Source organism: Sphaeramia orbicularis, chromosome 10 (assembly GCF_902148855.1).
Source record: "Sphaeramia orbicularis chromosome 10, fSphaOr1.1, whole genome shotgun sequence".
Classification (NCBI taxonomy): domain Eukaryota; kingdom Metazoa; phylum Chordata; class Actinopteri; order Kurtiformes; family Apogonidae; genus Sphaeramia; species Sphaeramia orbicularis.
The window spans coordinates 19,739,615-19,763,597 of NC_043966.1; the positions used below are offsets into that span (position 1 = coordinate 19,739,615).

At 36.9% G+C, this 23,983-nt stretch overlaps 1 long non-coding RNA gene across 1 annotated transcript; it reads right to left on the reverse strand.

The window, feature by feature from the left end:
- Nucleotides 1–2,297: 2,297 nt before the first annotated feature.
- LOC115427584 (uncharacterized) lies at nucleotides 2,298–23,781 on the reverse strand. Its single transcript, XR_003936515.1, has 3 exons — nucleotides 23,652–23,781; nucleotides 20,337–20,342; nucleotides 2,298–2,308 (listed from the first exon to the last, which is right to left on the reverse strand). It is a non-coding gene; the product is annotated as an uncharacterized LOC115427584 (long non-coding RNA).
- Nucleotides 23,782–23,983: the final 202 nt, after the last annotated feature.

Sequence of the window (23,983 nt, forward strand, 5' to 3'; positions counted from 1 at the left end):
GATTAATTATCGATAACACTTTGCTTGATTACATTTTTAATTGTCGGTTAATTGCCCTTTTCCACCCGTCCCCACCTGTCTGAAGGCTGCCGGTTTGTCCGCGCTGCGCCACGGCTGGGATAGGTGGTCATTGAACCGGATCATGGCGTTGATGAGTTAGAATGTCTTTATGGACATGGTGGAGCCAAACACAGACCAGCCTGTCTGTTTGTGGGAGCAGTGCACCCCCAAATAAATACACGCACAAATGCAGGGTCGGTATCAGAGCGTTTTCTCTGGAGGTTGGTGTAGTCTACAGTTAGTGAAAAGTTTCACTTTCACTTCTGCAGGGGCACGGACTGCACTGTACCCCCATAGTATTAGAAGTAGGACGGAAAGTGACTGTATTGAAAAAGAAATTCAGGTTCTCAGGAAAATCGCTGCTTATCAATTAATCGTTAATCGATCGATAAGGGCAACCAACCAACAGTTAATGAATTAATCAATAATTTGCATCCCTAGTCTGAACGCCAACGCATTTCGGGCAGTTTGTTCAAGTAGAGTTAGCATTGCACGTGTGGAAATGGACAGTTGATCCAGTAGTGACAGGCAGCAGAACGAACCCATAAAGATGGACGACACTAAACAGCGCGTTGGCCCTCTGGATGGAAATATGAGGACAAAAAACCCCCAAGACAGAACAGTCGACTGACATGAAGTATTTTTACACACTCTGCACGAAAGAGTTTTCTTTTCACCGAAGCACTTCCGTCTTAAAATACCATAAGAACACAAAGCATACATTAGCCAGGGATTCTGCTAGCACTACAGCTAACGCGTCGTCCAGCTTGCGACAAACACGTTAAGTGCATATATATCCACAACATATAATCCACAGCAACTCTGTGATTAATCCGATTAAAAATTTGAATTAACAGCACTCGTAAATACCTTTTACATTTATAATTGTAAGCCTCTGTTTATATAAATATTTATATAAATACCAAATTTCGCATTTTCTCTTATATTTCATTTCACATTTCTTGTTTGTGTTTTTTTCTACCTGTTTTTTCTTTGCACTTGTTTGTTGTATGTTGCTGCTATTAAGTGGGAAATTTGCCCATGGTGGGATAAATAAAGTCCTCTGTCCGTCCGTCCGTCCCTTATTCTGCATATGCATCTTCTATACGTTCACCTGACAAACCCTCTCCAGATATTTCATGGTATGATATATGAACAAACTGATATTGGAAGGTCAAGGATTTCTAAATTATTCATAACTGGACCCTGTGCTGGATTTGATGGGCTTTCAATAATTCTGTTTCAGATTTAATGCGACTTAGTGTGAAGGTTTGGCCATGACCCCTTTTTGCCGTAAACATCTAAAATACTGTAATTTAAAGAAAAGATGGTTCACCGCTTATTTAGGTTATAAGACGGAGGAATGAAAGGAAAAAAATATCCTGAAACACAAAGAAGAAATATGATGCCATCCATTGCGTTTTCTTTGCCTCATTCCCTTCTAATATGTTTGTGTTTTTCTATAACTTTCACACACTGAAGACTCTCACTTGGATTGATTCACCCTCATTGCCCTTGCCCCTCCATTCACTGCAGCTTCTATCCAATGGTGGCTCTGAATCCAACAACGATCAATAGCAACAATCAAGTGTTGCTTTAGGGTGTTGAAACCTTGTGCCATTTACCTCTGAATCATTTCACCTGCAACATATCAACACTTTCACTACTTGTATTTTCAGGCCTCATGCAGTTCCTGTGTTTCCTCCATGTTCTTGTGTTACTGACGCAGAAGTGAAATTGATTCCTCTCACTAATTGCGCTAAACATGGCAACGCAGCGCTGCTCATGACATATGTCAACTTAATGACTAACGACTGAAAGACTAATGACTTGTTTGAAGCTGGAATGTGGTTTCACTTTGAATGGTAAGCAACACAACAAACTCACTGCACTCACTATTACCACATTTAATGACTTTTAAAGGGACAGTGTACGTTATAAAAGGATATAATTGCACAAATGTAAAGATCATGACTATGTTTTCATTTGTGCATAATCACATGAAAATAAGAATCGTATTTTCTTTAGCTTAAAGGGAGCTGTTAGTAATATCAGTGGGCTGTTCACATCCATGCCCACATCATGTTGCGCCATTTTTTTTCTTTTTTTGGCATCTAGCATTGACGTACATTGTTATCGCATGTATATGCAGTGTTGTATAGTAACAAAGTAATAACAGCTAACTATTGTAATCAAGAGAATTTATACTTTACGGAGGATTTTTTTATTCTGTTTACTTTCACTTTTTCTCCATTTTCTAACTCAATTGCATACTTCTACTCCAATACATTTTTAATGCACAGTGTCATTACTCGTTACAAAAAATTAATTAACCTCAACCTGTCAGCCAGTGGCATTTCTAGCCTGTTTTTTGGGGTGGTGAAGCACCCCTAAATTGAATCTCAGCACCCCTAAAATGTAAGAGATTTTTTTTTTTTTTTTACTTTAACTTTATGTCCATTTTCGACAAGCTAGACAAATGTCAAAACCATAAACAGTACATAGCTGAAACATAATATTTTAACAACTAAAATGCAGCAGCACCCCTACACACACACACACACACACACACCTTATCTCAAAAATGGTTTGATCCACCCCGCCCCTCCCTCCTTTCCCCGACTCCGATTGGGAAACAGGAGAGATCGGAAAACCATAGTGTCATACCACATCTTGCATGTCTGTTATCACTTTGTGTGATGAAGCTGCACCTGAAATATCAAATCCAGGTTTATAAATCAGTGTGTGACCTGCAGTAGATCGAGGTCAGCAACGATACCTTTGAGAGGCAGATCGGACTGGTAACACTTATTTAAGTTTCTAACTGAAGTTGTTGTTTCTGCTCACATTCATGAGAGATTAAAGTTTATGGGCTGGATCTACTAAGATCCCAATTTGCGTGTATTAATTTGTGTACGCAATGTAGAATTTTGTGTGTAGGGTGTAACCGCGGATTGCAGGTTATTTACTAAAAGTGATTGCGCAAATGACAACAGGTGCAAAGTCATGGAGACCACCCTATTTAAATGAGGATTTTGCTTGTGTTACTGGTTGTCGTCATGGAGACAATACACTGGAAAAACTGTTCTGGGATACGCCAGCACTAATGGGAACAGTGACTGGAATGATCCAGATGCATGGATATGTAACGTTGCGAGGAGATTTGTCATAGAAGGTATTGCATGACTCATTCATTCATTTATTTTTTATTTTAGAGGCGGGGGGGCTGGGGTTTGTTGGATTGAATGACTGTCGGACACACATAATTTTGTCACACTGTAGCCTAATGTCGGTGTGTGTTTTTAATCATAATCATCAGATCAAGTGGAAAAGAGTCCTGTAAAGTGTGTGTGTGTGTGTGTGTGCTCACACGAGGGTAAAAAATGCGTTCTCTGCGTCTTGCTTCATCATTTTGATTTCTCCTTCTTGAGATAATAACCACTTCCATGTGTGCACAATTACACATCCAAACCATTTGCACCTCCCGTTGAGACGTGTTAAATATAGACGCAGTTTCTATCAGCAAAATTACTCGTGGGTTTGATAAATCACTTTGCATGTGCTAAATTAATATATTTACACTTTCTCCTCCCAGCACATACTTGCATATTCATTGTGGTGAACGTACTAACTGGATGCAGACAAACTATTTTGCACCTTTGAAAGAAGCAACCTTTAGTGCACACAGTTAGTAAATCAGTTTGTACATTTTTTTGTCTGTGCACATTTTAATACACGCAAACCTTTAGTAGATCTGCCCTATGTGTCTTCTGTGTGCAGTATTACCCACTGTGTCCACAGTTTAACCCTTTCATTCATACTGGTCACTACAGTGGACAGCTATTCTACAGCTGTTTTCTTATATATTCATGGGTTTGGTTGTTTTAGTTCCATATCAGCCGACACAGTGAACGCTTATGCACCATCCCATAATACACTGACATTCATACCATTACTGTAACTTTATGTTCTTGATAAACCTGATCTACAGTAACATGATTGAGTGTAAATCAATGGCTAGTTGTTATTTGACTGTAATTAACAGTTTTCTTAAACAAATTTTTTTTTTTTTTTTTTTGAAATACTATCTCCATGAAGTGAGTAAGAACTAGTATTAGAATATGATAAAAGGTGAGAAAACATCAGATTACCTGCATTAAAAATGCTTTTGTTTCATAGTTTTCACACTTTTAAATAAATGTTTCTTTGCTTCAAAAATTAAACACATGGTGTCCAAATGAGTGGACATTTTTGTAACTCCATGAAAAGTCGGTTAATTAAAAAAAAAAAAAAAAAAAAAAAACTCTCATTGTTTTTTTTCATGCCTAAAGAGGAATACCCAGGAAAAAAATCTTGACTGAGGTTCTTATAATTCATGCATGAAAGGGTTAAAGTCCACCAGAAACAATGGTATGTCTGAGTGTTTGTGCCAGTTTAGTCATTCTTTCCTTGCTGTGTCAGTACAGATATTTTGCAAAATGAAAAAAAAAAAAAAAGGAGTTAGAAATTATCTGTTTTGAGAAATACACTGTTAGTTTGGACAAGGCAACACGGCATAAAAGATTTACAACTGCATTTTCCCCATCCTAATACACACAGCACCTAGAATTAGCATTAACATTAGTGATGAGCATTGCACATTTGGAACAGTGAGCTACCGTTAAGGTGCACAGAGAGCAACTGCAGACCTTCAACAGTACCGTGGTCAGGGCAGACAAGATTATTAACCTACATAAACCATAAAGCAAAAGATCTGGAGGAGCACTGACCACTACCCCCCATGCCATCCACAAGTGTTTAAAGCCACCAGAATATATTGTCTTGGAACATCTGACTAAAATGTCATGTCAGTGTCATGAGTCACAGGGTTAATAAATATATTCTTTTAAAAAAAAAAAAAGAGAGAAAAAATAATTTGGAAACTGCCACAAAACTCACACTGGGTCTTTATGGGTTAAAACACTGTACTTCACAGAAAGCATAAAGGACGACAGCACTGACAACTAAAATGAACACCAGTCTGCGCAGGATTGCAACAAACATGATGAAATTAGGCGATTAGGCAAATGAAACATGAAGCAGGTTATGACTGAGGAAAAAATACCCGAGTGAAATGACTCCGATTGGTGTGTGCATATTAGTCCTCTGTCTTCTAATCCTAACAAAAGGCCTTGTTTACTCTGTACGGGTTTTAATCAGTGGAACTCAGTACTAATAATCTGTCTGAAGGGCATCGCTGCATTTCCCTCAGAACGAGTCCGATCCTGCCGCTGTCCGGGCTTCACAGCGAGGAAAATCTAATACAAAGTCATTACTACACTGCAGTGTGACATTTATAATGCACAAAAAAATGGCGTCTTGTTTTAAACTAAAGCAGCCACATTAACATTGAGGTTTTCACAGGTTTATAGATTATTTCATGTATTTGTTATGAGCAGCAATAACTAGATGTATTTTTGTTTTTTTTTTTTGTCTTTAACACTGTATTTTTCTGGAGATAAACTCCTCCAATGCGAACCAGTATGTGCACCTTTGTCGGCTCACATCTGTGTTTGTGTCGAAATGTGTTTGTTCATGCGTATGTGTGTGAAACATGTAGGCGTATGTCTGCAGACATCTGTTTTTGTGCCTGTAATCTGTGTGTGTCCATGCATATCTGCGTTTTTGAGTGTGAGTGCATGAACACGCATGCACCGATCTGTCCTGTGAAGGTAATTTCCTACCTCTTGATCTTTTGTTTATTTTTTATGAGGGGAATACTCAGTGTACCTTCAGTAATATGCATTTGTATAGATGTTCTGACTCCACAAAATCCATTTGCCTGAATAACAAGTTGCAACCGTGTGTTTCTGCAAACTGTGGATACATAGAATTTCAAAGTTTCTCAACTAAAAACAGGTTTATGCACTTTTTCGTGGTATTTTTATCATTCATTTCTCAAATTGGTTTGTTCATATGTAACTGTTTAACAGTTTTCATGGTAATGTTTAGGCAACAGTGACAGTAGGTTAGTTCTGTGGGAACAAACTAGAGCTTGGCTTAAGACACAAATGGAACTGGGTCACGTGCAATTTTGTTTATACAGTCGCAGAAAAAATTATTAGACCGTCAAAAGTCATCAAAAACATTGGTAATGTAATCAAGTACTAACTCCTGTGTGTATCATGTGACTAAAACAGACAAAAAAGAAAACATGGAATGTCTAAAAGCACTGTTTGTGTCAGTACAATGCCATAGATATTGATGTAAGAACTGAAGTGATTTTGGTTATTATCAAAAAAACATGGAAAATGGATAGATAGCAGCTCTGAAATTAAACTCTTATGAGCTATTTTCGTCGTTATCATCATATTTGTACAAACAAATGTACCTTTAGTTGTACCAGACATTAAAATGAACAAGAAATTGAAGAAAACAAGGGGTGGTTTAATAATTTTTTCCACAACTGTATTTACTCAAATCCAGTAACATTTTACATTATTTCCTACCTGACTGCTAAGATCTCCAGCTTCTTCTTTGCATGTTTTTATTTATATTCCATGCCAGCTTTTATTTCTTCTTTCTTGATTTCCCTTATAAATGCACTGTTGCCCATGAAGTTGGAATCATTTTGTTTTAACCCATAAAGACCTAAACCTCCACCGGTGACCAAAACCATCTACTGATCTAAAATGTTTAATAGCTGTTGAGCCACTCATCCTATCAATACATGTAAGTAACTGGTGTAAAATACAGTTTATCATCTTTTCATGGTCATCAGATATGACCCATTTGGACGTTCAGAGGCTCTGTAGTGAACGTGGAAACACTGTCATCTTCTACAACATTGATTCATCGGTAAAATCCATTATTATTATTATTATTATTATTATTATTATTATTATTATTATTATTATTATTATTATCATTATTATTATTAATAAAACCCATGGAGTTGGATCAATGACAATGGACAGACACACTGTGTTTATGTTCAGTTAATGATATAATTTACTGAAAAAGTCACTTTTTCTTCAGTTTTCTCCATTTTTGAGGTAATATCCCTCAAATGTACTCTCATCATGATGATTAAAGTACATGATCAGTAAATTAACCCTGTAAAGCCTGAACTATTAAATGATTGACAGAAAATTCCAATACTGTGAAACTGGAGCCTTTATTGGTCCTTCTGTAAAACCAAAAAATGGTTGTTGTTTTTTTTTTTAAATATAAATTTCCATATATGAGTTTCAATTTTGTATCATATTTGATACATCGGGTCTCAACGCTCAAACATTATTTTTGAACAAACAAAAACATAACACAGCACAAACCTGTCTAACAAATTGGTAATTCCTTGTCAAAACTGGCAAAGTTCTGCCTCCTTCCTCATTAATGACAGTCTTGTAGTGTCACTGGAAAGGCCTCTGGGGAACAAATTCCTCCCCCCCTGGTGGATTACCTGTGTATTGCATGTATCTAATTGTATACATCAGGTTTTCAAGGAAAAAAATATCACACTGACCATATAGAGGGCTTCAAAACTCATGTATCAAATATGAAACATTTGGCGTTATAGGGTTAAAACAGACCGAAGAAATGTAATATAAATCACTATAAACACATTTGTAAACAGAGCAACCTCAACGCTACCCATGATGCAACCTGATCATGTAGAGGACTTCAAAACTCATGTATTAAATATGATAGGTTTGGCGTTATAGGGTTAAATATATAAAGATACATGATTTTCATTGAAAAAATGCAATATTTATAGGATACTACTATGATATATGGTGATAAATCACTTAAGAAAAAATAAATAGAGAGAAAAATCCATATGGGGACTGCCAAAAAAGTAGCACTGGGTCTTTATGGGTTAAAGAAAATCAGAAAGAGTTATGACAACTTTAATGTTGACAATACAATGTTGACACATAGTTTTGGTTCAGAATCGTAGCAATAATACGCATGGCTTACAATGCACAATGACAACTTTTTTTTTTTTTTTTCCCGGTGAATGAGTTTCTTTACACATGTATGCATCGAGCTGCATGTATCAGTGGTGTTACAGTTCCAGCAGCTGCACCACAGTGTAAGACGGCCTCATGTCCCTGGGCAGGTCAGTGTCAGGGGAGGGGGCGCAGCTGGACAGACATGACTGCCCCCTACTCATCAATCCTTCATTGGCCTTTACCCCTGTGGGTTCTAACTGGGGCCTCACAGGAGTTTACAAGATTACAAGATTTATCTGTAATCAAAATTATCCCCACGGAGGCCATTTTCTGAGAAAGCCCCCCCCCCCCCCCTCAATGACTGCATCAGTATTTCATGGTAAAGCATTTGATGGTTTGCGCAGTGTCATAATCCACAATCATGGAAACATGACAAGAATATTTAATGTGTCAAAGCAAAAAATCTTTACAAATGATGTTTATACTGGATGGCAGTTCACAAAAACTATATACTTTGTGGAAAGTGAGGATGTGGTGACTGAAGTGATGAATGTAATTGGTGTTTTATGCATCATATTAAAGTTTCCCTATCATTAAACCTGCTTTAAAGATCCAGTAGATGGAAATTAAGAAAAGAGAAGAGTTGGGTTCGGTTAAGACGTCTGAAAGTCGTCTGCATCGACATCCCCGAGGACAGAAAATGTGCAGACTGAATAACCGCTTTTAAATCACTTCTTAAAATCCATTACAATAGGTTTGCCTTTATGTGATTTTAGTATTCATATTCCTCTATATTTTTATTTTGTTTTGGTATTTCATATTTCTTTTTATTTCTTGCTTTATTTATTTAACTCCTGTACTACTGCTTTTACCACCCATCTCTTTTATTAGTTTTAAAGTGCCTTTCTACGTGTGTTGTTTTTCTGTTTGTAATTATTTACAACTTTCACTATCTTTATTATATAATGTTGTGTCTTTTCCACCTTTCATCATATATTTATTGAAACTGAACATTGATCAGACTGATTTTTTGTTGTCTGTTCTTTTTAATTACTGTCTAAGTTAATTATCTGTACTGTAATTCTATATTTGTCCATATTATTTATGTTTAGCAACAATATTTTCTGCTCTGAGTGCCCTGTGTTGCTATATTATTATTATTATTATTATTATTATTATTATTATTATTATTATTATTATTATTATTGTTGTTGTTGTTGTTTTTGTTATTATTATTATTATTATTATTATTATTATTATTATTATTATTATTATTATTATTATTATTGTTGTTGTTGTTGTTGTTTTATCATTATATCTCCTCCCTGAAAAGTCATCAGACTGGACCACATCTTCTGTTAAGGGCTTCATCTACTAAAGCCTCAAAATAGAACCCAGTGAAGTTACAGATGACCTACTAATGCAGCTCTTAAATAAAAACAACAACAACAACAACAACATAATGTGCTGTGCAATTTTAATTCCCCTAAGCCAAATATAGTGTAAGATTCTGTTGAAAGTTACTGCCCTATAATTTAGATTAGATTGTCTTTGTGTAAAACTTATTACATATATATTTATATGTGAAAGTACTCAGATATTATAACTTCACAAGGCACAAGGAGCTTGAAAATGTAGGTCAAGGTCACCTGCTTTCAATAAGCTTCTGCTCTTTGCCAAGATGCTTCCACAGTATATATTTGGTGCAGATATCTCAATGCATTAGTCGGATAATGCATTTATGTTGTTGAATGGACGGACAAACAGCAAAACGATTACAATACCTCTCGGCTGAGGGGTAAAAAATGGAAACTGCATTATAGTTGTAGTAAGTAGATGAAGGTAATATGCAAGATCAGAATTAATTAGGCAGCATGCATCAGTGTCCGTATGGTACTGCCGTTTACAACATCTTGACTGGTTGAAAATCGACAACATGCTTCACTTCTGCTCAACACATGGGAGGTTTTTTAATACAGAGCTGCATCATAATTATACAGTCAATTAAAATACAATTTACTGTACATTCCTTTACATATGCCACCAGGCAGGAAACAGAGGGTTGGTTTTTAATCACAAAAAGAAATGTCCGTAAATACACAGTAGAATATCAACCAACAGAAACAAGGAATTCCATAAAATGTTTGTGATTCAACTAAAAAACAAAACAATATTAAAATGGAAACTAACAAGTGCAGTACTTGTGGGATGCATGTTTTATTTATTTATTTGTTGGTTTGTTTGCATTTACCAAAGTATTTGGTTTTATTTAACAACTATATGTAACTATGTCCTGATGGAAACATCTAAAATATACTTCAAGATGTAGAGGTTTAATTTATTTAAATGCATTCTTTTGAGTGTTGCTCCTTTGAGTATTACATGTGTTTTTTTCATTATTAATTTTTTAAATTTGGTTTATCCATTTAAAATATGTTTATTGATTTAATTGTTTTGTTCATTTATGTAATTGTTTTAAACTGCATTTAACATGTTTTATTTTGTTCATTTATGGAAAAAAATTGGTTCCAATTGTTTCAGATTTACTTGTTTATTTATCTAAATATGCTTATGTATTTTAAGTTCTTTATTTAGATTTTACTTATTTGTTTATTTATTTATTTTTTTATTTAAATGCTTGTTTGCTATACATTTTATTTGCTATATGTTCAATATGTATTATAGGTAACAATACAGGTGTAATACTGTATATGTAAGACAGACAAATGGGCAGGAAATGAGGATCTGTAAACAGTCTCTAGTTTATTTTTCTCTTAACCATTTGAATTACAACATACTGAGGTTATTATTGATTTTTTTACCTAGTAATGTCTAAATAATACTGAAGATTTAACTGACTTTTTGGGCAGCACAACAGCCTGTTTACACAATGATATCAAATTACTTTATAGACCTATTAACAGTTGCTTCTTTATACATTCAACAGAGAAATACTGTTGCAGTTTTTCTTTCACAAGCTCAAGATTCATCCAAAATTTAGCTCTGGTGTTTATTTATTCATTCAATTTTTGAATGATCTTATGAATAAATAAATAAACAAGCCACATTTATTTTGTGGAATGAAATATTTTAAATTATTTACCATTTAAGAATGTGTAACAAAACCAGAGTTTAGCAATATTGTTGACTAGTTAAAGTATGAACTATATACCAAATAAAGCATCCGATTTCAGTCTGTTCTACACTTCAGATGGTTAAGATCGGTAACATTCTTGACAAAAGCTTGAAATACACATGAAGAATGAATACAGAGGAATGAAAACAGAATGAACGAAAACAATAACATACAGTAAACTCTATTGAAAACTGTCCCATAAACATAAGCTTCAGTTATTCCACCACAGAAGAAGAGACTCTCAAATCCAAATAGTAGTCGTAGTTTCCTTTTTCTGGATGTGCCGTTACACCAACATATATCTTCTCTTGTATCCTGACCTGCATTATGAAGTATCCACCTTCATTCCCCAAACAAAACCGACGTGAAATGAAATCTGTACCCATGATAGTGTGATACTGCAGTATATGAACGAAGTACAGATAAGCCAGCTGGCAGCTCTCACCCCTGTTGACATTTGAAAAATGCCATCCCCAATCATCCCTCGGCTTAAATCATGTCCTACCACCATGAAGTCACTGCCGCCCTATAATCTCTGCAGGACAGCTGTTTCACATAAGGGAAGTAGAACGTAATCGTAGTGTTTAAGAAATGTTAAGTATGAGGAATCTGCAACCTGGACTATGAATACAATAAATTCACATTATATTAAAGTAGTGCTGTTATATACACGGTGTGCACATGATCTGCAGTGTAAAAGAATGCAACAAAGTGAAACATAAACAGACTGAGAAAACAAAGAAGTAGAAGTCGACGACTATTTTTAAATGTTAGTTAGAGATTTTCTTGTGATCAGACAAGTAGAATTGAAGAAAGATGTTTTTTTTTTTTTTTTTTGCCTGTAGCTTCAGTTTTTCAACATGCCACACCAGCAAACATTTGACAGCTCTGATGAAGGCTGAAGCTACAGCTGAAGCCAGCGGCAGGTAAAAAAAAAACATCTTTCCTCAATTATTCTTGTCTAATCACAAGAAAATCTCTAACATTTGGAACGGAAGACATGATGAACGTCATCAATCGACTATTCCTAAAGGCCAATACTGGACTGAGCATCTGATCAGTCCGGCTGTGTCATAATATCTACAGTGGTGGAAAAAGGCTTTTGGACACCATTAAAATTTTTTACATTCTTAAATATTATCATGAAATATTTGAGGCTTTGTTTGTGTTTTAAAAGGTGCAGCTGCGTCAGACAGACCCGATAAAATGTAAATGATTTTTTTGTTTATTCTTAACAAGGAAAAAATAACAAAGCTAAAATCTTGACAGTTTCAACATGTCATTTACTGGATGTGTTTCATTATCTTGCAAAAACATCCAGTTTTGACCTCGATGGAACAGAGCACGTGCAGAAGGGATCATGTGGTTTTGGGGAATGGAACAATTCTCAGAAATCAATGACTTAAGAAAGATTCTTATGCTGCGTTTCCACTATGTGGTACTGGCACAACTCAACTCAACTTTGACTTTTTGCGTTTCTATTACATAAAAGAACCTGGAATCTGGTACCCGGTACTCCTGTTTTTACTACTTGCTCAGTTGAGATTCCAAAATGGGTGAAAAGATACTAAAATGTGACGTGCAAACACTGCAGACCACGGATTGGTCAGAGAGTTGTCTCTGCGTCATCAGTGCGCGACACATCATTTTAAAAAAAACAGATTCAGTTGTTTACAGTAAATATACCGACGAAAGCCTGCAAAACAACACAGTGGTCGGTTGAGGAGAGTCAGACATTTCTGTCCTTGGTGGTGAACGAAAAAATTCAGCATGAACTTGATGGGGCAATATGCAACGAGCGAGTTTATCAGCAACCCCCTGAGCAGATGTCATGGAAGTTATGCACAGCATCGCTATGACATCCAGGCTGGGGCGCCACTACCAATTCTGGGCCCCATGAAAGGTAAACGTTATGGACCCTTCATAAAATTCAGTATCTTATCGATCTGTCAGAGCCGGGGGGGGGGGGGGGTTACATACTTGGGGGTGCCATCCATAACTAATGTACCTTACGAATAGGGATGGGAATCGTTAAGAATTTAACGATTCCGATTCCATTATCGATATTGCTTATCGATCCGATTCCTTATCGATTCTCTTATCAATTCTCATTGGGTGAGGGAATAAAAGAGTACAAACGGGTGTGTTTGCATTAACTGTCTTTTATATTTCCATCTCTGCACAGAAAATATAACAGATGACGCCGGGCCAGTTGGGGGGGGGGGGGGGGGGGGGGGGGACAGTGAAAGTGAAACTAAAGACTCTTTACTAATTCCTCTATTGCCACATTTCTACTACGTGGAACCGGTTCAACTCGGCTCGGCTTGTCTCCCGTTGTTGTGAACCTCATTTCCTTTCCCTTCTTACCTTCATAAACTTGTACTTGAGGAATTACGACGTTTGTTGCCCACACCGGAACCGGAATCGGCCCGATGTTCACTCTGCCGCAACATTCACAAGCGCCGCTAAGTTGAGTATCAAATACGTGACATTCCTGTAAATGATTCACATGCTGTGGACAAATGTTTGAGGATATTGGAGGGATTCCACCCTTTTGAAGTCATGGAAGCTTTGACAGTGTTCCAAGTAAGTGGACCTGGTGTCATCTTTTTAGACCGTTTCTGCCTCAACGCCATGTTGGCTACGTTCTGACCACAACAATGCAGTGTACGTGTGACGTCATCGCGCATGCACAACAAAGGTGGAATCGATAAGCAGAATCGCTAAGCAGGCAGGCAAATGATTCCAAGGAATCGAGCTACTGTTCTCAAAAAGAACCGGTTCTCAATTCCCATCCGTACCTACGCTGGTGTAAAATGAAAGTGAAACTTTACTTGCTTTCAACGCCCGACTCCCAATTTCTATGCCTCTATTATACAACATACCTTACACGAAATTTTCACAACTTCTAACCTGTATCCACTGGACCTCCTCTACTGCTCTATGGGCCCCCTACAAATGCTGGGCCCCATGAATTTGTCATGTCTAACCCCCCCCTTAACAGTGCCCCAGCATCCAGGTACTCTAAAGTCAGTAGTATCCTGTAATGGAAATGGTCTCCAGGAATAGTACCTGGTACTCGAGTCAAGTCAAGTCGAGCCAGTACCACGTAGTGGAAATGTGGCATTAGTGCAATATATCGCACATACATGAAGTGTCCAAAAAATTTTTTCCCACCACTGTATTTTTCAGAGCGATCATATAGATAATGTCATAAAGAAACAACATTGTCAAAGGTCTTTTGCCCAATGTAATTACAGTATTTTACAGTGTATTGCACTAATCTATAGGTTTGTAGCATTAATGTCACTACTACACAGCACTAGGTCAGTGAGTTTATTTCAGTCCATTTATAGAGATACCTTACTGTCTGTCCACATTAAAGTGTTAGATTTTAGTTAGTATTAACTTGCAGAGTTCATTGACTTCAATGTGCAGTTAGTCTGATTTACACAGATGCTTTAGTCTTACATTCAAGGGCAACAATTTTTTTGATTCACTATAAAACCGTTTGAGTGTGGATGACTGTGGATTTACTTCATCTAGATACTGTCAAAATATTGTAATAATCAGTCTAAAATTATGTAAATATACAAGTCAGATACAGTTTAAGCCTCCAGAAGCAACAGACAACTAGAGGAAATATTGTCATGGTTTAGTTATAACTCACCTACCTTTTATAAGAGGTGAGAAATATGTGTTTCAGATTCTGAATACAGATTCTACTGAACATATTTTCTTATAATATTTTGGCCAGTCCACCAAAGAGAGCTATAACATAACAATGACAATAAATACAAGTGAACACATAATAATATCCTAAATGAACACATCTGGAACTGAACAATGACGTAACTGTAATCTAAGTGGGAGTCTTTTGTTATTATTTGAGCCTTGACTTTCCCTCTACACAGACACAGGAAGGCACTGGAGTCAAGTTTTGTCAATAATAGTTTATGAAATGTTCTATCAATGTCAATTCATCAGCCCGACCCGTTCATCAGCCTGTCTCAAATATACAGTGACAAGAATTCATGTTGTATTAGGCTATCAGAAGAATCTTAAGTGCAAAGAATCGTATTAAATGAGACTAGGATCACTGCTTCCACTTGCCCTTGGCTAGGGAATTTCAGAAAAACTGTTTATTCTGCAACCTGCATTAGCAATGAGTCTTTACAGTTTAGAAGCAACTGCACTATCCTTGACATGGGTGTCACTGAAATAAAATAAAAACCTGTATATCTGTTGTGACTCTTGGCCTCCCTCTTACATCTATGCAATATTCACTGTGAATCTGAAAAGTAGAGGTTATAGAAAAAGAAAATTCAAGTAAAGTTCAAGTACAGTGATTTAATAACCCACACATGCATCCTATTACAGCCTGTAACATGTCTTTTCCTTCTGTAATGTATATTATGATATTAAATATTACAGGAATTTTTGACTAAAAATACTGGAATGAATCCTAAAACTTTTTTTTTAGTTGTACTGGTCATGGTTACGACATTAATTGTGTTTTGTGTATTACTTATAAATGAGAGAGGCACAAATTCAGTAAAAAAAAATTGCCATTAATGCACCAGACTGGACCTTTTTATATTGAGAATTTCGTAAGTGGTCGGAGCCCATGGGAGCAACCATTGCCGGTCGTAAGTGGCGTACCCACGTGGACTCCGGGTGATCGAGTACAAGTAAACAAGCAGTGGTCAGTGAGCCAGATTGAGTTCAAAGCATGTGTTTGTGCTTATTGTTTGTGCAGCCGTAAGCTTTGCATGCCACCAGCACTGACCTATAATGTCTCATCTTAGACTGGTGTCTGCTGCACAAAGCAGACCAGTCCATCACAGCCCAGGTAATCGGACAAATCAATGACTCAGCATCACTACTGGTACGGGAACAGCCTGTGAAAATGGCAACATGTTGCTGACCATGCCTGACTGACAGTAGCAACATAGGCCCTGTCCCTACAAAAAAACTGTTTTGGTCATATTGTGACAACCTGAAAGTTGCACTAAATACACCCCCCCCCCCCCCCCCCCCCCATAGCATGCCTGTTAGCATCCGTATCCACCCCGGAAATCATCATCATATCCGTATCGTCACCTCATTCGCTCGGAGTTGGCGGCAGTTTTTAAATACCCCCCCCATATCCGCATTCCGTGTGGACGAGTCGGCATTGTTGGAAAGCGTCGGAGCTACAGCTCATAGAACGAAAATAACAGTATGGTAGTTAATCCTGTTTCAACGTCCGCTGAAATCCGTAATACCACTTACCAACATCATTCATCTTAATCCACCCACCTTTTGGCTCGTCACTGTCTCTGCAGCAAAGATGGTCATCCTCACTTCCCAGCCTAACCAGCAGCAATAACCTGGAATGGATTACTGACTGACTGGACTGGACTGACTGACTGACAGACTGACTTACTGCGACTATTGGAGTGTGTGAGTAAATTAAGTTGTTTTTTTTGCCCTCTTGTTTTTTTTTAAAAAAAGGCCTTGAACTGAACTGTGTGTTTGTTTGGTTTTTTTATTAACAAACGAAATGAAATTAACTGAATTTTTTTTTTTCTTTCCCTTTTTGATAAACTGAAACTGAAAACCCGGAATGGAATTTTTTGTTTAAATGGACTGAACTGTTTTTTTTTTTTTTTTTTGCTACTTTCTTCTTTCAAAAGACTGGTTAAATTATGGAAAATTTACGTTGGATTTTTGCTTGTTTGGTGGATTTTTTTGAGTTTGGACTTTGGGGGGAAACTGGGTATTGAACTGTGTTTGAAATTTAAATTGTGCATTCATTGTTAAATATATGATTTTGAATTTTACGTGGTTTGAATGTGTGCTTTCTTTTTTTTTGTCATCTAATGTGTGGGGTGTGAGTTTAATTAAAACTCACATCCTTTGTGTGGTTTGAGACTCAAACAAAATACTGACTTAAACTGACTAACATAATATCTTATATGTCAGGAGAGAGACCTGGCTGGCACCCCTAAAAAAATCAATATAATTAAATAATATAAAATAAATAAATTAAAGCATCAAACTCAAACTGTCACAATATCTACAAAAAGTTTTATATCGGATAGGCGTTTTCAGTCACTGATACAGCAACTTTTTGAAAGGGGGTCCCAGTGTGGATAACTCTAAAATCGCCAGTTTCACATCTTCGTCTGTACGACCAAGCCACAACTTTTCTAACACAATGATGTCATAGCCCTGCCTCTCTAACCTTTCACCCCAGAAGCAAGACATCACTTCAAAACAACAGCAACAATAATGGCGGACGACAGAGTAGTGCTCGTGCTACAACAGCTGTTGAGCTTATTGGAAATATTGAATCCAAATCTTCGGCTACTCTTTCATTACAATGAGCAACAAACAACCACAGCAACAATATTCACTACATGCTCTTGGATTTACTGTGGAGAGGGGTAACCAGAAGGTAATATCAGATCAGACCCGATTCATTACGCATGCTCCACGTCTTCTTCTCCATTTTTTGCAAGAGCATTACAACATCACATACAGGCCAGGCATTTGTCTTTCATCATTTTCAGGAGTTTTCAGTGGTTTCGTGTGGATGCAGATATTTCCTGAAATGACTCCATGTTTACAAAGCCCTTTTTTGAAACTGACAAAGAAAAAGATCAGATAGGAAAAGATGCGGTTTTGTGTGGACTTGGCCTTAGTACTCACGCGTACTTGACAACAGACTACCGCTACTATTATACGTGATCTTTAGAAATAGCTAGCAATGAAAATTCACAATAGGTACCCTTTAAAGATACTAAATAAAAGCTGCAAGCCATCTTTTGCATTTAACAGTTTCCCCAATGAACCATATATAGACTGATTCACCTACATTTACCTGCAGATACGATGTCATATACCTGTATTTTCTATTTTCCTTTTGTTTTGCTGTATTCACTACATTCCTGACTATGAACCTTGAGAAGAGAGTTCAGTTTTCTATAGCCAGATCTACAGTATCATCACTCATTGTTAGGAACACTCCAGCGCTGCAGATAGGTCCTTCAGCCTCCACTATTGTTCTGGAATATGATATAACTTTCTAGGTTGTTTGGTTAGGTTTTGGGTTGAGCGTAGGATGCTTGTATCCTCGTGTATTTGTAAATCAGTGTTGGGTGAGAAGTTGTTTTGACAGATTGTGTGCTCTGGAGGAAGTGTGTTGTGGTATTAAAATGACAAAAGAAAAGGTCTTGCAACTTTCATGGGGAAGTTGCATCTTGGAGGTTGTTCTTTCACACAGCGAGGGGGGCTTTCGATGTGATAACACAGTTGGTAGAATGAAGGAAAATGACAGTTCTGCCGCTGTGCAATGGAAATCTTCACCCTTATTCATGCTGAGAACATCCAGTGAACCAGATTATGTCCAGTCAATAACAGCATTTCACAGCATTTACAGCTTCCGCTTCATTCTGCTTTACGCTCTACTCATAGTGTGGTTAAGAATTGCCTGAGAGACAAAACTCCAGGAAAATCGTACACATACTGCTGACCTCAATTACATGTTTCTACCACTGACCTGTCGACTGGATACAGAGAAAAGCAGAGGACGAAGTTGCATTTCTTTGACATCGTTCCAGTAGAGTTATGCATGGTGTAGGCAGGTGTGTGTGTGTTTTACAGTATAATTAGGAAAGAAAAATAAATAACAGATTGTTTTTCTATTAAATAGCTTTTGCATCTCCATCATCACTCATTTTCTCTGTTCAGTTAAATTCAGTCTAGTCTGATTTGACCTTCAATGTTTTGTTCATGCACGTGAGAAAGAAATACCAGATACCTCATTTGCACTGTGTTGACTATCAAAGGGAATTCAACAGGAAATTATAGGTAGTTTAATAATCTGGTTTATTCACTATGTAGACATTGCGAGCAAATTACCTGTTTTTAGTTGACATCTTATCTGTAGCTCAAATAATTCCCCATAATTTGATGTTGTTTTTTCTTTTTGCAACCATATCTTCCTTTTCAATGTTTCTTTCCTGTTCCTCACCTATTTTCAGGTTTTCTCTTATTTGCATTACTTTACATTCCATGTCACGCTGTGATTTGGATGTGAAAATGATTTCTTGCAGCCCTATTACCAGGTCATGTTTATACACACACAAAACACACACTTGTAATAAATAACGCGCACATTAAAAATGATTCAATGGGCTGAACTTGGACTGATTCAGTGACAGTAATCTTTTAGAACATTTCGGTCTGAATTTCTGCTCTACTGCTAAATTAGATATTCTGAAGGCAACAGGCTGGTGGGCTGAGTGTATGTGGATGTCAGTTCACATCCACCTCTGATACCAGCCGTGTCCTCACTCAGTCACTATCACTGGTAAAGCTGTTCAGACAAGAACAAACAGCAATTTGGCCTCGAGAAAAAAACTCTCTGCATGGACAAAGATACAGGCCAGAGGTTGGCATGTTCTCTTTGTGTTTTGTCTTACTTTCCCACAATCACCCACCAACTGTTCAACAACTTTTACAGATCTTTAACTGCGGATGTAAGTCCAGCTAACGCCTGACCATGCAAATAACAAAGCACACAGTATTATTCCTAGGGCTGGGTGTATCGATCTAAATATTGATAGTATCGATACCAAGGTGAGTATCGCTATTGGATTGATACTAGTGTGATGAGATCGATACTTTTGTTGCAGTTTCTCTTCAATACATCCAGCAAATTACTCAAATTTCCTCATAGAGTTCATGTGAGCGCAGCTTCTCTCCAAGTCTGTCTGTCTGTGCAAACAGCCCCCCCCCCCCCCCCCACTCTGCTGTTGAGTGGAGAGTCAGAGCACTGACTGAGAACAGTCCATGATGGTGGAGAGAAAGAGAAGTGCTGTGTGTAGCTTATTCACTGCAGCTGACAAGGAAACTACCGCATGTGATGTGTGCAGTAAAGTCATTCACCACTGTGGTAACACCACAAGTTTAAAATGGGAATTACTTTATTATTTTCATATTGTAAAATTGTTTTATATTGTAGTTAGTCAATTAAAAAAAACATGTTTATTTGCAGAAATTCTTTCTTGTTCGCAATACTTGCCCTGTATTTACTTGGTATCACATCGATACCAAAATTCCCAGTATCACCCACCCTTAATTATTCCTCTCTGCTCTTTTTCTCCCAAAAATGGCACAAAATCATCACATCATCACAGGATTTAACCCATAAAGACCCAGTGCTACTTTTGTGCCAGTCCCCAAATGAATTTTTCTCCATATTTAACCTTACTTAAGTGATTTATCACCATTGATTGTAATACTATCCTCCTTATTTTGCATTTTTTCAGTGTAAATCATGTATTGTCCTATATTTCCTATATTTACTGATCATGTAGATGTTCACTAAAGCTCAGATTAAAAATGAGCGTTATTGTATCAGAAACAGAGAACACTGAAGAAAAAGTGACTTTTTCAGTAAAATCTATCATTAACTGAACATAAACCGAATGTGTCCATCCACTGTCATTGATACAACTCCATGGGTTTTTCTGGTGAATCAATATTGTTGAAGATGATGGTGTTTCCATGGTAACTACAGAGCCTCTGAATGTCCAAATGGGTCATATCTGATGACCATGAAAAGATGACAAACTGTATTTTACACCAATTATTTCATGTATTGATAGAATTAGTGAATAAACAGGTATTAAACAGTTTAGATCAGTAGATAGTCTTGGTATACGGTGGCTGTTTGGGTCTTTATGGGTTAAGTATTTCCCACATATTGTTGCATCTGTCCAATACTTTAGGTTGTTTCAAGGTATATTTTCTGCACAACAAAAGAATGACTAACATATGTTTGTGGCTTATTCTACAATCAGATGAATAAATAATATAAAAACTTTTAAATGTCATCATATGTACTGATGGTTTTGACAAATGCTTTGATTAATATTTTGATGATTGCTAAACCCCATGAAATGAAACATTACATGAAGGAATCGGTATACATGAAACGAATGTAGACAGTTTTATGGCACAAACAAAACAAAACTTAAAAATATGTGGTTATGCTGACAACTCTGCTTACTTTTCAACAAAATATTAATTACATTAACTCTCAAAGACCTTAACAGCCACTGAAGACCAAAAGGATGTAAATGATCAAAAATGTGTAATAACTTCCGAACCACTAATCCTATAAACACAGTGAAAAAATTCAGGTAAAATGTAATTTCTCACCTTTTCAGCATCATCAGATATGACCCATTTGGACGTTAAGAGGCTCCGTAGTGAACATAGAAACACTGTCATCACCTGCAATCCATGTAGTTTGACAAATAACAGTAGTTGTAGACACTTTTTCTGTTCAGTTTATAATATATTTAGCTGACAAATTCATTTTTTCTACAGTTTTCTGATATAGTTTCCTTTGAATTTACTCTACGCTGAACATCTGAACAGCTGATCAGGAAATGAAATACTGGAAAATCCTTGATTCCCACTGGAAAAAATGCAAAAAGCAGAGGATAAAACTATAATTATTAATCATGAATCATTTAAGAAAGGTTAAATGTAGAGGAAAATTCATTTGGAAGTAACCACAGAAACACTTCCAGATCTTTAAGGGTTAGCTACTGTGTTATGGAGCTAAAATGTTAGTAAGCCATGTTACGCGGCATACAGCATTCCTAATAAAGGTCTCCTGTTGATGCACTCTTCAAAGCGCTCCGTAGGAACTACAGCAACAAAGAATAGTATAACCTCCTGCCAACTGAAGCATTAGAGGTCTTTTGTCACACAGCTGTGTTAGAGAATGGTGGAATCAGGGAAATAAATACCTTATCGGACATAAAAAAAGAAACACCATTTCATCCACTGTATCACCACAACCATACTGAATACCAACATAATGAATTTGACTACATTTATCAGCATTTGCAAGTTTTTACACTGTTTAGTTCTACAAAGGAAATTTGTCTGAGTAAAATGTAGCCTTTTTAACTGTGATTAGGCATTTTAAAACATTTCCCTGTGGTCTACATGAACTGTAAATGCTCTGCTTGGGTCTGAATTCTTCATTAATTCAACTCCACAGGTCCATCTTCAACCCTATTTCTGAGTAATGACACCAGAAAGGTCATTTTGAGCGCTGGCCCTTTAAATGCAAATGAGCCACTTCACGCCCCACCCCCTCCAGGTTGTTGACAGTGGTTCTCTGTTCCGTTCAGCCACTTGTGTTCATTAATACAACCAACAACTGAACATTTTAGGTAATCGGCTCAAAGTTTGAACATATTTTCCGTATGCACTACAACCGCTACTGCTGATAAACAATGATGGTGTACTAAGAGAAATATTTGTCTTGACCTTATATGTGCAAATGTCATGACTTAACTAGTTATAAACATAACAAATTAAGAAGGAATTAAAACAGGTTGTAGAAATCCACTCAATTTTTGCCAAAATGAATATAAAGATATCTTTGCAGCACCTGGAGGGTTCAAACTCAAACTTTATGAACTGTTAGGGTCCCCAAATTATGGCCCCCATGAAAGCATAATCGTTGTGGACCCTAAAGACATTTACTGTCTTCTCAATCTGTCAGACTGGGGGGTGGGGGGGTTATACGTGGGGGTGCGCTCCATGAATAACGTCACTTATCGTAACGAAAATTAAGCTTAACATGCATTCACCGTTCGCCTCCCGACTTCTACACGTCTCTTCTATAGCACATCTTAACCCTTAAAGACCCAAACAGCCACTGATGACCAAAACCATCTACTGATCTAAACTATTTAATTCCTGTTGATCCACTAATCCTATCAATCCATGTCAATAATTGGTGTAAAATACAGTTCTTCGTCTTTTCATGGTCATCAGATATGACCCATTTGGACGTTCAGAGGCTCCATAGTTACCGTGGAAACACCGTCATCTTCTACAACACTGATTCACCAGTAAAACCCATGGAGTTGAATCAATGACAGTGGATGGGCACACTGGGTTTATGTTCATATTTTGCAGAAAAAGTCACTTTTTCTTCAGTTTTCTCTGTTTCTGACATAAAAACCCTCAACTTTAAGTTGAGCTTTTATGAACATCTACATGCTCAATAAGTTAAATACAGGAACATACCTGATGTTCACTGAAAAAACACAAAATACAGAGGATTATGTCATAATAAATTGTGATCAATCACTTCAGAAAACTTAAATATATAGAAAACCATATTCTGGAAGTACCACTACAGTAACACTGGGTCTTTATGGGTTAAATGAAATTTTCACAAGTTCTATATCCACTGGGCCCCCTCCACTGCTCTATGGCCCCCCCACAAACACTAGGCCCCTTCAATTTGTCATGGTTACCCCCCCACCCCCTTATCGGCACCCCCACCCCAAATACACAAATAAATGTACCAAATACTAATAAAAATGGGTTTAGCAAAGTATGACCCCTTTAAATTGAAGAAAATTTTACTCAGATAACATTCACTCCCTCTCTAAAAAGAGTAAAAGTTACTCTTTGGGTAGAGCCCTTCAAACTCAGTGTAGATCCAAATTTACTCAGTAAAGATCTAAATTTACTCAATATACAGCCAAATTTACTCAGTATAGAGCAAAACTTACTCACTATAGAGTCAAATTTACTCACTATAGAGTCAAATTTACTCGATATAGAGCCAAATTTACTTAGTATAGAGCAAAACTTACTCACTATAGAGCCAAATTTACTCGATATAGAGCCAAATTTACTCACTATAGAGCCAAATTTACTCAGTATAGAGCCAAATTTACTCAGTATGGAGCCAAATTTACTCACTATAGAGCCAAATTTACTCAATATAGAGCAAAATTTACTCGATATTGAGCCAAAT